We start from the raw sequence: 6,000 nt of genomic DNA, 5'->3' as shown, positions 1-6,000 counted from the left end.
AATGGGCTGGTGGTGCTCGCTGCTGCTGCTGAGAGGAGGAGGAGGAGGATGAAGAGTTGGGCTTGTTTGTCTCCCACAGTTTCTCTCCTGCTGCTCTGATTCCCCCCCACCCCTATTCCGGCCCGGGGCCTGTGTGTGTCTCTCCTGGAGGAGGAGGAGGATCCAGTTCCTCCCCCCACCCCCTCCTCCCCACCCCCCCTTGCCTGGGGAAGAGGAGGAAAGAAACAGCCCAGAGAGAGAGAGAGGGAGAGAGAGAGAGTGAGTGAGAGAGAGAGAGAGGGAGAGGAGAGGAGGAGGAGGAGGAGGGAGAAGGGAACAACCTACCATCTTAACACACTAATATCTAAAAAGTGCGAGAGGCCCAGAGCAGCAGCAGAAGCAGCAGCAGCAGCTCCAGCTTCTTCCCTCCCTCCCCATGAAGAAGAGTTCCCTCCTCCTCCTCCTCCTGCTTCTCCTGCTCAGAGTTCCTGCCTCCAGCTGCCAGGGGGGACAACCAGCCAGCAGCAGGAGGGTGCAGTATCCCAGCTTTTCCATTCTCTCTTCTCCTCACTCTCCTCTTTTTTTCTTGAGTAGCTCTCTTTCCCCTCCCTCCCCCCTTCCCCCTCTCCCCCTCTCCCTGTCTCTGTCTTGTCTCTGGTGTTTGTCTCTGGGAGGAACTGGGGCTGCCTGCTTGGAGTTTGTTGTGGGGGGGAGGTAGGGGGAGGGGAGGGGTGTGTGGGAGGGAGGAGGGAAAGGGGGGTGTTCTCGTCAGGACCCCTCAGTCAACTTGAGATTTGAGCAATAACTTCCCCTTCGGGGCGCCCCCCTGCGTGCCCTTCCTATTCCTCCCCCCCTAAAAAAAAGACAATGGAAAAACCTTGTCTCCCCCTTCCTTTCCTCTGCCCTCCACCCCTCCCCAGGATAAATTGGAAGTAAGTTTATGAGCAGCCTCGGGAGCCTGGGCGCTGAGTGCTGGGCCGAAGCGGGTGACAGAGGCGGCGCGCCGGGGGTGGCGGGGAGGGGGCGTCACATTGTCCCGGCGGGGGGCCGGGGAGGGGGCCGCCGGCGGGGGCGGGGGGCGCGGAGCCTCGTCCGCCCCCTCGGCTGTCCCTCGGCCCGGGGATGGTCGCCTTGGCTCCTTCATCACCCTGCCCCCCCCCCCCCGGGATGCTGTCGGGGGGAAGTTTTTATTATGATTATTTAATTAATTAATTAATTTTTTTTTTTTTTTTTTTTTTTTTTTTTTGGAAAACCATCTTGTTTGGTGACTGAGGGATCTGGTTAAAAAAAAAAAAGCTGCGGCTGCTGACGCTGCCGGGCCCGACTGTGTGTGTGTGTGTGTGTGTGTGTGTGTGTGTGTGTGTGTTGGTGCATTTGTCTTGGGTGGCCGGAGCAGCGTTGGGGAAATTCCGCTTATTCTTCTTCTTCTGCAACTTGTTATTCCGGAGAGTCTGCCTGCACCCCTCACCCCGGGGCCGGCCCTCCCGCACTCGCCCCCGCCGCCTGCGGCCGCGGGGCGCCCCCGGGACCCCGCGCGGGCCGGGGCCGGCAGGCCGCTCCGAGAGGGGCCGCGGCCGCCCCTCCCCCGCCCGCGCCCCCGCCGGGGGGAGGGGCGCGCGGAGTGGGACTCTTTCCGTTTGGTCCAGCCCCGTCGTGCACGCAGTTCCCAACACTTCTCGTCATCCTCTCTTTGGTCTCTTTATTCTGCTGAGCGGTGCTGTTAGGATTTCTTTTTTTCCCCTGACCACGTTCGCTATGGTGGGTAGCAGCAAGGTGGCCCTGGTAGGGGAGGGGTTGATACCGAGATTGGGCACCAGGGGAAGAATGTCTCGGTTCAACTTTGTCTGTGGCTTGCACCCCCGGAGAAGGCCACACGCCGGTTGTAGGGTGCAGATGTGCTGAGAGTGATTTCTAAGTAGTTGAGTTGTTGAGATGAGGGTAGGACTGCTAATGGTAGGCAGGTTTTGTTTTCATTGGTGAATCCGGTGTCATCATATTCAGGGCATATGTTGAAATATTCTTTGTTTAGGTCTTGAAGTAGAGGATCTCACTCTGCACGTCCACATTGTGTTGTTTTTAAATGATGTCTGCAAGTGTGGCTTTCTAGAATTTCAAATGTGAGTTAAGGTCCGGGCGTGTGTGGGCCTCAGCATTGGCCTTGACAGTGAACTTTGTGGCTGTGTTTTGGATTTCAGAGATTTGCCCCATAGCCGGGATGTAAGCTGTACGTTTTTTGTTAATGGTAGGTGTCAGGAATGTAGATGCTTAAGCTGGGGACGTTAAAGGGAGAACATTCCTGTATTAATAATTGATAGCTGAATATTAGAATCAGATTAATTTGGGTTGTGAAAGTTTTTTTTTTTTTTCTCTCTCTTTTTGAAGCAGCTGTGCACTCTAGGAAGGAAGCCTTTTCATAGGCACACTTTATAGGAGTTCTTTAGGGCAGGGAGCTAGAATATCTCCTTTTGGAGAGGATACTCATGAACGTCTCTGGCTTCATCGAGGGCCTGGTAAGGGGACTGAAACTGGGACTAAGACATCTAAGTGTACTTTTCAGTGTTTATGTTGTTTGTTTACATCTGGTGTTGTCTCACATTTGGGCACTAGAAATAAATAGGTCAGTTTTGCTTTTGGTTTTTGAAGAGTAGCCCCCCCCCTCCCTTTTTTTTCTTAAGTTTCACAATTTACTTGGTTTCACAGCATTGTAGGAAACTGTTACTACATTTTTACTGGAAATACTATTATTCATTTTGATTTTGGTAAGTTCCTTTCTATTCTTTTTTTCCTGTCTTCACTTGTAAATGGACTCTACGTTGTGGGCTTAACACTAGCTTATTAGGGGCTATTAAAAATGTCTGAAGAATACATTTTAAAATATCAAGACATACTTCTTGATGGAAGGAGGAAATTTTTGTGTGCAGTTATACTCCTGTTTCAAAAAATTTCTGTACTTAAAACTTAAGTAGATAGACAACTATCCTTAAAGGGAGCATAGTAATAGTGCAGAAAATTCTCAAAACACAAACTTCTGGCTAATATGTTAAAAATATTCCAGGTGCTTTTTTTTTTTTTTTATATCAGACTTTTGCTTTTGTTAACATAATGGTATTTGAATATGACTGGCATTGCTTGACTGGCCGTAATAAAGTCTTTTGCTTGAGTGCTTTTGAAGGCTTTTAAAGGTAGTTTGGAGATAATTTTGCAAGCTTTATTTAAGCATGTTGCACTTTGGACTCAGGCAGGTCTTTATGGAACCAGAATAGTGATAGATTAAAAAGAGTCGTACCAATGCCAGATTTTTCTCTTTAAGAGATATAAGTGATGGACAGGGCCCTCTTTCTTTTAGCTTTGAAGGGTTCATCCTTTTCCCCATTCAGTCATCTGGGAGAAGCTGCCTCAGAAATACTCTTCTTCTGCTTACATGAAGAACTCTAAATGCTATCCAGCAGGAGGTGCTACAGCAAGATAGAGCCAATCTCTGAATTCTGAGGGTCTTGCTACTTACTATAGCTCTATTAGCTTCAACTAAGCAGCAGGATTAACACTTTAAAGTTCCAGAAAGAACTTTGAGTAAGTCCATTTAAAAAAGTCCATTAATAAACTGTTTGTTATTTGATACTGAAATGTTTGATTGCTTTTTACCTGCTTACAATATTATGCAAAGTAGCTTTGTTATTGTGGACACACTTACGTACAGAGTGCTCTTAGAATTATTTTGATGATCAGTTAGTTTTGTATTGGTGAGTGGGGTGTTGAACACTTATGTGAAAAAATTACCGTGCACTGGCTATAAACAAAAGAAGTTGGTCTGACTTGGGGCTTTAGGTTTTTGTGTCATCCCTGTAATATTAATACATTTAGGATATTGGGTACTTGAAATTCTGGAAAGGGAGATACTGTATGGAAAAATTTTAATTTCTGTGTTTATGTCTCACATCTATGGACAGTAATCCTAATGGATAAATTCTTAGGCACTCACCTTCATAAATACATGTATGTGGTTGATGTCTTTGAGTTGGTCTCCAAAGAGATTCTTGAACTGTAAGTAAAGTTATATCTGTGAGTATAGGTCATTGCTGATATGTACATTAGTAACAATAACTGCATAAAGGTGAAAGTAGTTTCATAGCATCTACAGCACATGCTCCTTTGAAACCCTATTAGTGTTAGGCGAGTTGATTTATCCCTGGAAATATGCGACGGTGGTAGCTTGCAAAGTTTTATATCAAAGTTTTAGAAAGTTAGAAATGGGTAGAAAATCTGATGAACCTGCTTTGCATTTCGTCGGTTTTCTAGGCATAATACTGTACTTTTTTTCTCAGTAAGATCAAATGAGATAATACATTGTAAAAGTTCTTTGTAAATTATCAGAAGCCATGCAGATGTTGAGATGGGTAACTAATTAATACGTGGACAGAAACTTCTGTCTTTAAAATGTTAACTTTATCCCCATGATTTGGGAAATGAGCACGTTAAAAGTGTACCCCCCAACACTTTCTGATTTTTTTTTTTTAATGCTACTGTGGTTACCAAAAAGCTCTTTGTTAACAGTCTTGAAGCTTTGTTTAAAAACTGCTGTGGAGGCAGTTTCTCATAATTAAAAAATAAAGATCATTTTTCTTTTTGTAGATCCTGTGAGATGTGTATCCTCCATTAAAATTTTCCTTCATTTTTTCATTGATGTGATAGTAGTTGATTTTAGTGAATATTTAAATTCCTGGATTCTTCTATAGACTCTCATTAACACACAGAGTAACAGATGTCACAGTTAAGGTTTTGATTGTTTTGAGGGATTCTGTTAACTTTCTGAAAAATTCGTACTAACTAAAGCCTTCAAGCTTGTTTCAAAGTGAAAAAGAAGTATATCTGTATGTATTAGTATTAGGTACATGTGTATATCATTTTGCCTCTTTTAGAGGGATGCTTGAGGAAATGACTACTCAAATCTAGAGGAGTGCACTGAAATGTTTTTTGCGCAAAAATAACCCCAAAGTTTAAAACTCAGAGCCTTGATTTGTAGCTTTTTTAATAGACTCTGCTCACAAATTTGTACTAAAATAAAATAAAATAGAGATAATTGGGAGTCCTGGTGTTTATGAGCATTTCAAAAGGTTTAGTATCTTAAATTTTAGAAGTGACTGCTCTTTATGAAATAGCCCCTTTAATTAGAAATTAAATATAGAAACTTGTTTCTGTGTGAAGTGAGAAAAACATTTGACTGTTTAGATAAAAATGAAACCTCCCAGGGTAGTATTAACTTTTTTATCCTACGGACAGTGAATGCTTAAATTTGGTTTTTTGTTTTTTTGTTTTTTGTTAAGGAAATACTGAAGTTAGGGTTATGGTAATATGCTTTTAAATTTTGTATTCTTAGTATTTTATTGCCGAAGTCTTTTGTATTTAATTGCTATTCGAAGGGAGAAAAGGAAGGGATTAAAGTTTTAGGTCTCTAACCTTTGACAGAATTCCTTCATATCTATATTCAGACTTGATTTCTTGAAGTATGTTTGAATCTTCATGTTAATTTGTCCTGGGAAATAATCGTGATTTTTGTTGACTTCTCAGGAACTTTTTGTACATAGGCTTTTCAGTAGGCTCTAAGTATTCTTTAGGAGCATAGCAGTATATTTTGATCACTTTAACTTTAGCAGGTGTGTATTTTTGCTGCTTTGAGATTTTTTTTTTTAAGGAGGTAATATGCTAACGCTGTTTTAAATTTATTGTAGATAATTACTTCTTAAATAGCATATGTTTTCTTGTTGTGTGTATATGTGGCTTGCTCTTTTTTAGGCTTTCATATAATTCTTATTTGTGTATTAAATTTTTGGAGTTATCTTTTGTGAGAATGCTGAAATAGATGTTTAAGAATAACTTTTGATTTACTTGTCTATCAGTTCAGTGTTAAACTGGGGGTGGTGGTGAACTCTTCCCTTTTCGAGATAATATATGAGGTTCAGTCAACCTTTGGGTTTTCTATAGCAACTTTCTTACACTAGACACTTGTGTGGCAGTTTGAATACC

At 42.6% G+C, this 6,000-nt stretch overlaps 1 protein-coding gene across 22 annotated transcripts in view; it reads left to right on the top strand.

Annotated features, from left to right (window-relative positions):
• The first annotated feature begins 255 nt into the window (after positions 1–255).
• PHF21A (PHD finger protein 21A) overlaps positions 256–6,000 on the top strand; it is a 195,038-nt gene continuing 189,293 nt past the window's right edge. For 12 of the 22 annotated variants that reach the window (XM_042904276.1, XM_042904289.1, XM_042904286.1 and 9 more), the window contains exon 1: positions 256–511. The gene's annotated coding sequence lies outside the window, so the exon portion shown is untranslated. The other 10 variants (XM_042904277.1, XM_042904269.1, XM_042904271.1 and 7 more) reach the window with 9 other exon arrangements.

The sequence above is a fragment of the Panthera leo genome, chromosome D1 (assembly GCF_018350215.1).
Source record: "Panthera leo isolate Ple1 chromosome D1, P.leo_Ple1_pat1.1, whole genome shotgun sequence".
NCBI lineage: Eukaryota > Metazoa > Chordata > Mammalia > Carnivora > Felidae > Panthera > Panthera leo.
Note: the sequence above shows the minus strand (reverse complement) of the source record. Positions and strands in the feature narration are given on the sequence as shown.